This window comes from Sesamum indicum, unplaced genomic scaffold (genome assembly GCF_000512975.1).
Source record: "Sesamum indicum cultivar Zhongzhi No. 13 unplaced genomic scaffold, S_indicum_v1.0 scaffold00369, whole genome shotgun sequence".
Taxonomy (NCBI): Eukaryota; Viridiplantae; Streptophyta; class Magnoliopsida; order Lamiales; family Pedaliaceae; genus Sesamum; species Sesamum indicum.
Window position 1 is genome coordinate 11,829 of NW_011628261.1, and position 10,289 is coordinate 22,117.

At 33.9% G+C, this 10,289-nt stretch overlaps 1 long non-coding RNA gene across 1 annotated transcript; it reads left to right on the forward strand.

The window, feature by feature from the left end:
- Positions 1-3,875: 3,875 nt before the first annotated feature.
- On the forward strand, positions 3,876-4,239 carry LOC105180164. Its single transcript, XR_849484.2, has 3 exons — positions 3,876-3,934; positions 4,009-4,073; positions 4,159-4,239. It is a non-coding gene; the product is annotated as an uncharacterized LOC105180164 (long non-coding RNA).
- Positions 4,240-10,289: the final 6,050 nt, after the last annotated feature.

The window sequence follows — 10,289 nt, forward strand, 5'->3', positions numbered from 1 at the left end:
CAGCTAATTGAATAGGCAACATCAGGTCTCGTACAAACCATTAGAAACATAATAGAACCAATCAAATTAGAATAAGGGATTTTGTCCATTCTTTGCCTTTCAGAAATAGTTTTGGGAGATTGCTCTTTGCTGAGTTGAAAATGAGCTGCTAGGGGTACAGCGGTGAGTTTAGCATTTTCCATTGAAAACTTTCTAAGGACATTTAAAAGGTATGATTTTTGATTTAGAAAAATGAAAAACTGTTTTCTATCCCTAGCAATACTCATACCAAGAATTTGTTTGGCATTTCCAAGATCTTTCATTTCAAAGGCTTTACACAAATCCTTTAGTAAAGTAGATATAAGAAGTGAGCTAGGACTAGCAATTAGCATATCATCCACGTATAGAACTAAGAAAATTGGGGAATCATGCACATGCTTAAAGTAAAGACAATGGTCATATTGACTTCTAATAAAGTTTAAAGATAACATAAACTCATCGAATTTTTTGTTCCATTGACGAGGAGATTGTTTCAATCCATAGAGTGATTTTTTCAATAGACACACATAGTCAGGTTTAGACAAATCAATAAAACCAGGTGGTTGATTCATGTAAATGCTTTCTTCTAAGTCACCATGCAAAAAAGCAGTTTAACGTCCATTTGTTTTAATTCCCAGTCATAATGAGCAGTGAGGGCAAGTATTATGCGGACTGTAGTATACTTAACTATCGGTGAGAAGATTTCATTATAATCTATGCCTTCTTTCTGTGTAAAATCCTTAGCAACTAATCTAGCCTTATATTTGATAGGGTTTTCTTGTTTTATCTTGAATAACCATTTACAGTCAACAATAGAAGCATCTTTTGATTTGGGGACTAGAATCCATGTTTTATTATCTTTCAAGGATTTCATTTCCTCTTTCATAGCACTAAGCCACTTTTTAGATTTTAAGGCTTATTCGATACTAGAGGGTTCTATAGATTCAGTGTTGAAACTAGTATGAAAATCCCTAAGTTTAATCGGTATTCTAGGTTGTCTTCTATCTCTATCTCTAGTGAGTTGATAATTGTCTAGAGGGTTCTGAATTTCTGGGTTTTCTACCTCTTGATTGTTTCCTAATTGCTCGTCTAAGTGTGTTTCATTGTTCCTAATTCCTCCCCTTCTTGGTTATCCTCTAATTCTACCGTATTAAAGGTTGAATCTTTTTCTAAAGGTTGTGATTTATCTAAACATGGCATTTCATACTCATTAAAGGTAACATTTCTACTTATTAGGACTTTAAAACCTGGTTGGTTCCTAACCCACAGTCTATAGCCTTTAATACCCTCAGGATAACCAATAAAAACACATTTAACAGATTTTGGATCAAGTTTATCAGAATCTTGGAGAACAAAGGCAGCACAACCAAATATACGTAAAGAAGTCATATCAGGTATTTTTCCATACCACATAAAATTAGGAGTTTTCCCAAGTAGAGGCACAGAAAGAGACAAATTTATAAGATGAGCAGCAGTTAAGACAGCTTCCCCCCAAAAAGTTTTAGGTAACCCAGAGCTAATCAATAAACATCTAACTTTATCAAGTACTGTACGATTCATACGTTCAGCAATTCCATTTTGTTGGGGGGTATAGGGATTTGTTTTGTGCCGTTTTATACCAAATTCCTCACACATATCAGAAAAACTTTTGTTGCAGAATTCAAGTCCATTATCAGTCTTAAGTGATTTTAACTTTTTTCCCATTTGATTTTCAACAAAAATTTTCCATTTCTTAAATTTTTCAAAAACTTCAGATTTATGTCTCATCAGAAAAATAAACACTTTACGAGAAAAATTATCAATGATAGAAAGAAAATAACGATTTCCACCATGGGTGGGTGTATTACTAGGACCCCAAACATCAGCATGCACATAGTCTAAAATACATGGAGACATAGACGGATTGGGGGATGGGGATGTAGGAAAATGAACTCTATGTTGTTTGCCCATGACACATTCATCACAAAATTCTATTTTGTCAATTCTATCATTTAGAATACCATCTCTTTTTAGAAAATCAAGGCCTTTTTGGCTAATATGGCCTAATCTCTTATGCCACAACGTGGTGAAATCACAATTAGAAACTGATGCAGCAAAATCATATGATGCAGTACCAATCATAATGATACACTGAAGGTATGCCAATTTTTCATTTTAAATAAGTGAAGAATTTATGCTGATAGTACAGGTGGATGAGAATTTGATATCTAATTGTATAGCTTGCGGCAACCAGCTCAGAAGAAGCTGCTAGGTGGATACATTCTTTACAGGCTGCTGCAGACCCAGGAAACAATTTGATGTCTTGTTCCAGACGAAAATATCAGCCCTTTAGGTTAGTGTATTCTGCTTTGCCTGCATTCAAGGCGTAGATGTTTTAATTTCAAAATCTTGAAGTAACATATGGGAATTACTGTCTATGGATATGGTTAACAATTAAGACACTGATACAAAGCCCTATATGACTGTCAGAGATTAAAATTCATCTGTCTGTTAATCCTGGAAGATATATCAGTCCAATTCATTTGTGAAGTTTATTAGATAGGATGGGTTGATTATCTACATCAACCAATATTATGCTTAATCACCAACTTATATCTGAATATTCCCAAACATAACTACATAACACTTAAGGCCTACATATGTTTGAAATTTGAAACCATTTTATTGTTTTTCTTTAAACTACATGCTTAGTATCTGCAAGTTTGTTGTTGGGGTGGCCATGGCTGTCTCTGTTGACCATTTTATTATTGCTTTTTTTTTTTTTACCTAATTGGAAACTGAACATGCCAGTTACAGAGATAAAAACTTTATTATGTGAGATTGAGCAGTAGTGTGCATCTTATATCATAAATTAATCAACTTCCTTCTGTTTAAGAGCCTTTATCTTTCTCCATTTCTTTCGCTGTCGCTCCCCCATGCATTTTTATTATGTAACTTGTGGTAATCATTGGAATCTACTATCCATGCACTGAAACTAACATAACCTTTTATCTTAAAGCTTAACTGTTTCAAGGAGAGAGGCAAAAGCATGAATTGATTGGAGTTCACTATCTTCATGGCATGTGGATGCAATGACCTCCGATGTAATAGCACCTTCACCATGGAAAATATTTGGCTCTCAACATGGTAACCCCTGACTTTCAGTACTTTGATGTAGCTATTGATAGATGTTGTTCCGACATTATAGCTTATGTCCTTATTCTGGACTCCTCAGGACTACGTCTCTTCAAAGAAGCGAAAGACGAAGATCCAAATGGGAAGGTAGATTTTTCAGACTACCCTAGTTGATCCTTTGAGTTGACAAAATGACTGCCTCATTATGCATTTCTCTATTGTTATTCTCAGCATTGGGATGATCATCCAGCCATAATGGCAATCGGAGCCATCGATGGAACTTCAGAAGCTGTTTTCCATACCCTTATGTTTCTTGGTACTTCAAGAACAGAGTAAGGCTGCTGGGAATTTTCCTTTTTGCAACTAGCTGCAGTTATATCTTCGACGAATAAGTGTTAGGTAATAAGTAAAGGCATAAATAACAGACGGGCATGTATTTGTGGATTTATTTGGGCTAACTGAAGAAAGCTGCAGATGTCACTGGCTGTTAAGTAATGCTATACACACTTCCCTTCCATGAAAATATCCAATCTGTCAATTGTTTTAGGAAATCTACTCCTTATCAAGCAGTCATTATACATAAATGCTGGACCACCGATACTTTTGGCATATAAGTCCTAATATATTGTTCTCATGATATAGGCTAGTGCTTGGTGTAAACTAGCATTCTTTTCAGGATTTCTTACATTTATGTACTTCTTTGCAGATGGGATTTTTGTTTCTACAAGGGCACTGTGGTTGAACACCTCGATGGCCATACTGATATAATACACGTTCAACTGTATAACCATTGGCTACCATGGTCAGACTTGTAACTTCTGCAAATAATTCGTTTATGGATAGAAATAGTGTACTTAATCACCTTCCTGTTTGCAGGGCAACGAAACGAAGAGACTTTCTCCTGCGACGTTATTGGAGAAGAGAAGATGATGGCACATACGGTATATTGTTTACTGAGAAATTGGTGTCAACTTGATGCCTGAAAAGCGATTATTCTCACACAATCAGCTGCTGCTATTGTTGCAGTGATTCTGTACCATTCCGTGGTCCACAAAAAGTGTCCGCCCCAAAGTGGATATGTTCGTGCTTGCCTTAAAAGTAATGTACGCTTTGCCTTGGAAATTCTAAATGCGGCTTCTCGATCATTATTATAAGCAAGCTTAAGCTTCATGCACAAACTAGAGACCCTTTATCCCGGTCATTGATCATAATTATATGACATTTGCTAAAACGAATCATAATTATACGACAGTCATCGTTTCTGATCCTGGAAAAGAGAAGAGTAGATAATTTTTTATGTTATGTCGAAATAGAAACAAATTCCTTCATATATGTTTGATGGTATCTTATGTTGGATTTAATGCAACCTACCAAAAGTAAAGTCATCCCTCTAGTGGCCGTGATTCTTTTGGAAACTACATAGTACTTGTTAAGTTGCACTCTAAAATACACCAAGTTACCAATTCAACATGCTTTAGTTTGCAAGATAGCTTCTTCTAAACATTTATTGAAAGGCAGGATGAAATCATTTCTCCTATCCTAGAGACAATATGGGTATTGGCTTATGAAGGCCAAGAGGAAAAGATTATGTATGAACCTTGCGGACAGATTAGATGATTGCTGATGATTTTGCTTCATCATCACTTTATGAGAGCCTGAAGTCTCAATATTTAACAGTCAAAAGTCTTTTTCAACTCTGAAAAAATTTAAAGGATCAATTTGATCATCAAAAGACTGTAATATTACCACGTGCAAGATATGAGTAGATACAATTGCGACTACAAGATTTCAAACCAATTGCTGAATATAATTATGAGATGTTTCGAATTGTATCAAAATTGAGGTTATGTGGAGAAAATGTGATGGATGAACAAAATGTTGGAAAAAAACATTTTCTACTTTTCATGCATCCAACCTTGTACTTCAGCAGCTATGCAGAGAACGTGAGTTCAAAACCTATTCAGAGTTCATTTCATGCCTGCTTGTTGCAGAAGAAAATAATCAGTTTTTGTTGAATAACCATCACACGCGATCCACTGATTCCAAACTACTTCCTGAGAATTCAAGTTCATTGTTTGAAGCAAATGCTACTTCTTCACGAAAGGGGCATGGTCGATACCATGGCTCACCACGGGGCCATTCTTATGGACGTGGTCGTGGCGGTTGTGGTTATGGTCGTGATAATGGTTGTGGAAATCATCATAATACATGGATTAATCCCAATATTCAGAAGAACAATGGGAACAAGGCAAAGAATCAACAAGAGAAAATTACAAATGGAGATCTTTGCCATAGATGTGGGATGTCTAGATATTGATCCTGTACCTGTCGTACGGCACAACATCTAGTCAAATTATACCAGGCTTTTGTGAAAGCAAAAGGTAAAAAAGTTGAGACTAATTTTGTTGAGACTGTAATCTCAGACAATACCCACATGGATGCATCAGATTCTTTCCAGTCTATTAAAAATGATGATAAAGATCTCCCTGAGTTTCCCTTACAGCTTATTGATTAGATTTATCTCATATGTTATTAGTATGTTTCAATTATTAAGTTATGTTTACTTTCATTTGTAGGGTATTTTTTTTAAATACTGTAATATTTTAATATGAATGAAGTTTTTCTTTTACGTATTATATTTATATCAAATGGATCAAGCCATTACAAATCTCAATAATAAGGAGTATTGTCTTGTTGATAGTGCCACTATGCATGCAATTATGAGAAACAAGAAATTTTTCACAAACTTGTTAATGACAAGAACCAATGTGAGTACTATTTCAAGAGCTAGTATTCTTATTGAAGGCTCCGGAAGAGCTACTATCTTATTATTTGAAAGAACAAGATTACATATCAATGATGCCTTATATTCTAGCAAATCACAAAGGAATTTATTGAGTTTTAAGGATATTCGACAAAATGGTTTTCATATTGAAACTATGAATGAAAATGGTATCAAATATCTGTACCTTACAACATATAAAACTGACGAGAACAAGTTTTAGAAAGAATGAGAATATATACTTCTAGTTTATATGGCACATTGATAAGTTCCGTTGGAAACACATAGTATCACTAACTCGAAGTTAGTTGATCAAAATATTTTTACTTTTTGGCATGATAGACTTGGCCACCCAGGTAAAACAATAATGTATAGGGTCATTGAAAATTTAGATAGACACCCACTAAACGACATGAAATTCCTTGTTAAAGGTGATTTTATATGTTCAGCTTGTTCTCTTGAAAAATTAATTACAAAGCCATCTATGACAAAAGTGATGTAGGATCTCCTAGGTTTCTTGAACGAGTTCAAGGAGACATATGCGGGCCAATAACACCGTCATGTGGGCCATTCAAATACTTTATGGTGTTGATTGACGCATCAACATGTTGGTCACATGTAAGCTTGTTGTCAACATGAAATATTGCTTTTGCAAAACTGTTAGTCCAAATTATTAAATTGAGAACTCATTTTTCTGATTATCCTATTAAAAAAATAAGATTAGATAATGCGGGAGAATTTACTTCTAAATCCTTCAATGATTATTGTCAATCAATTGAGATAGTTGTGGAGCATCCAATTGCTCATGTATATACTCAAAACTGCTTGGCAGAGTCATTAATTAAGCAGTTATAATTAATAGCTAGACCCTTATTGGTGAGATCAAAATTACCTTCATCAACATGGAGGCATGCAATTTTGCATGCAACAGCTCTAATTCATTTTGGACCTACCGCTTACCATAAATTTTCTCCATTATAATTTATCTTTGGAAGAGAACCAAATATTTCTCATTTAAAGGTGTTTGGTTGTGCGGTGTATGTCCCGATACCCCCTTCTTAATGAACTAAAATAGGGCCACAAAAGAGATTTGAAATTTATGTTGGTTATAAGTCTCCTCAAATATTAAGTACCTTGAACCAATGACCAATAATCAATTCACTGCTAGGTACTTGGATTGTCAATTTGATGAGACAATAGTCCCGACATTATGGGGAGTAGATAAGGAGATTAAAAGGAAAGATATTGCATGGAATCAACATCTATATCTTTTATGGGTCCACGGACAAATGATAGTGAACTTGAAGTTCAATAGATCATACATTTGCAAAGTGTTGCATATAGGCTACCAGAAGCGTCGATAGATACAAAAAAGGTCACAAAATCACATATTCCGGCTGAAACTGTTCCAGCTCATTTAAAAGCCCCTGAAGCAATTCTTACTCAATGAAAGGCATCTGAGTCACAAATACGCCAGAAGCGTGGTAGACCACTTGGCTCTAAAAATGCAAATCCTCGAAAGAGAAAGGAATATATCGTCTCAATTAATCACAATGCTAATGTGACCGTTAGTACTATCTCTAAGGATAAGATCTCTGAAGCGGCCTTATCTGAAGACTATAAAGTAATGAGTAAGATCTCTAAAACAATTACGATGTCTATTAATTATGCTCATAACAGTTTAGGTTGGCATCGAAAAGAAATTGAAATGAATGATAATTTTGCTTATTCTGTAGCCGTCAAAATCATTGATGAAGCTGAAAATGATTCTCAAACTATGGAGGAAATTCGATAACGAAATTATTGAAAAATTGGAAAAAAGTCATATAAGATGAGCTAGACTCGCTAAATGAGCGAGAAGTATTTGGATCTATAACTCCAACACCAAAAGGTGTTAAGTCAATTGGCTATAAGTGAGTGTTTGTATGAAAGAGAAATGAACGAAATGAAGTTGTAAAGTACAAAGCTAGACTTGTGGCCTAAGGCTTTACTCAAAAGCCTGAAATTAATTATACTGGAATATATTCACCTATAGTGAATGCAACCACACTTAGATTAGATATCTGTATCCAATGACCCATACAGATATGCAGTTACCACATCCATGAGCTGCATTTGCAGTTGTTCAATTACTGATAAACTGATTAAAAATCCGGGCACTTGATTCATACAAATTTAAATATATATAAAACTGTGTCCATTAGATCATATCAGACGGTATGATTTAAAATCACATGGCCTGATTCAACAATACAACGTCTTGAATGATTAGTCTTATATTTCGAGTACGATATCTCGACATCTGTAAATTCAATAAGTCTAAAATTTTACCAAATGTATGTTTTTTGTAAGTTTTATCATATCTAACTATCTGATCTGAATGTTGATGCCTCGATTAACCTATGTTGTTCAACAATGTAAGATGATAGTTACATCAATGTTATACTAATATTTATAAATATATAAAATTTGTAGATAGTGAACATATATTAATTTCAACTATCTATGTAAAAATTTTATAATTCCATCTCATGATTTAAAATAATAATAATAATAATAATAGTAGTAGTAGTAGTAATAATAAGAGCCGTAAATGTTTTTCTAAAATTGTTATTTATTAAGAGATCAATTTTGACATTCCATTTTTGACTGGTGACAATTTCTAAAGTGGATAAAAATTCTTCCTCGTATTTTTCTTCTCCTATTTCCTTATTCTTATTTTCTTCTTCTACTTCTTTATTCTTACTAATTTCAATCCTTTCAAGTCTGTTTGTAAGAGACTGGTTGTATTTTTTAATATTCTTTATCTCTTCTTTTAACTTTTCGACTTCAATTTTGAGATCCTCTATAGTAGAGGGATTATCTCTAATGGAATGTTTTTCATTAAGTAATTTCTTGACCTCAGCTATTGTATATGGTTCAAAGGGTTTATTAATAGTCCTATCATGAAATGGGATAGGCTCAGATGTGGAGGCATTATTACTATCAATCTTGCTTAGGATAATGTCCCTAACTTCAGGATCCTTTATTTCCCTAAGTAATTCAATAATATGATTATCTGTGAGAACATTTATTTTTCAAGATTTAGGAATCAACACTTCAGCCTTCCTATAAATTTGTTTCTGGATCTATTAGCAAGATGATCTGTTTCTCCACAAATATAGCATCTTCTTATTTTCTTTGTGGTATTATTCTTAGCCTTCCATTCATTTTTTTCTAGCTAAGTCTTTTTCTTTATTTATTTCTTTTCTAAATTTTCTCTTTTTGTACCTTTTATCCTTAAACCTCGAAGTTCTATTCCTAGAGATTTTTGATTTATCGGATGGTTTCATTTCCATCCCAAATTGGGCACAAAACTGTCCTAATTGGCTTTTCTCTGTCAAATTTTGTCTTTTAATTTGTTTATTTAATCTAATTTCGTTGCATAAATTTAATCCTTCTTGAATGCAGGTTCCAATTAACTTCCCATAAGTATATTGATTATAGTTGATGTGCAGGTCTCCTTTTCTTAGGACATTTCTAACCCTTTCTGCAAAAAGATGAGGGAGGCCGTCTATAAATTTAGACTTCCAATGAGAATCATTTGACTCTGAGAGTTCCATTACTCTACTAAGGAATACATTTTTGTACCATCTAAATGAAGTTAATGTTTTACATTTTAAATTCTGTAAAAGTGTTCGAATATTTTCACTATTATCTGACCATCTACCTGTAAAATGCTCAACTATGTTTATGGCTAATGTATAAACTGCTTTTTCTTCTGAGATATTATTTTCAATTTTTACTGTATTTAATATTTCATCTTTATCAGTTTGGCTGAGATAATTATCCCACCATCCCTTTAATTGGCCAGTAAATCCAGCTATGATCATTTTAGCAATAGCTTTATCGGAATTATTATTTCCTTTATAAATAGTATTGTACATCATCATTCTATGTATAGTATTATAGATTTGTCTTTCTGTAAATCCATTAATGTTCCATTCATAAATTTGTTTCCCATTATAACTATTTTGGTCAATTATCTCTTGTTCTTCATAAAGGACATCTTGGGGTGTTGGCCTAGGATAATAAAATTTGGTTTGCATTGGCTTCCTGATGAATTTTTCTATTTTGTTAATTTCCTCCATAAATTCGTCTTCATAATCCTGAGGATCTCGCGGCCAGCCCCCTTTAATGGAGGGCTGGCAGCCTGGCCGGCTGACCGCGGCCTGCCTTTAATTTTTTTTTAATTTTTTAAAATTAAAATTTTCCCCCACCCTCATCCACCATTATAAATTGGACGGATGAAGGTGGGTGGAAACTCACTTCATCCACCAGCAAAAATTTTCACCCACCTTCATCTTATACCGTGAGTTTGTCTTCAATTTTTTTT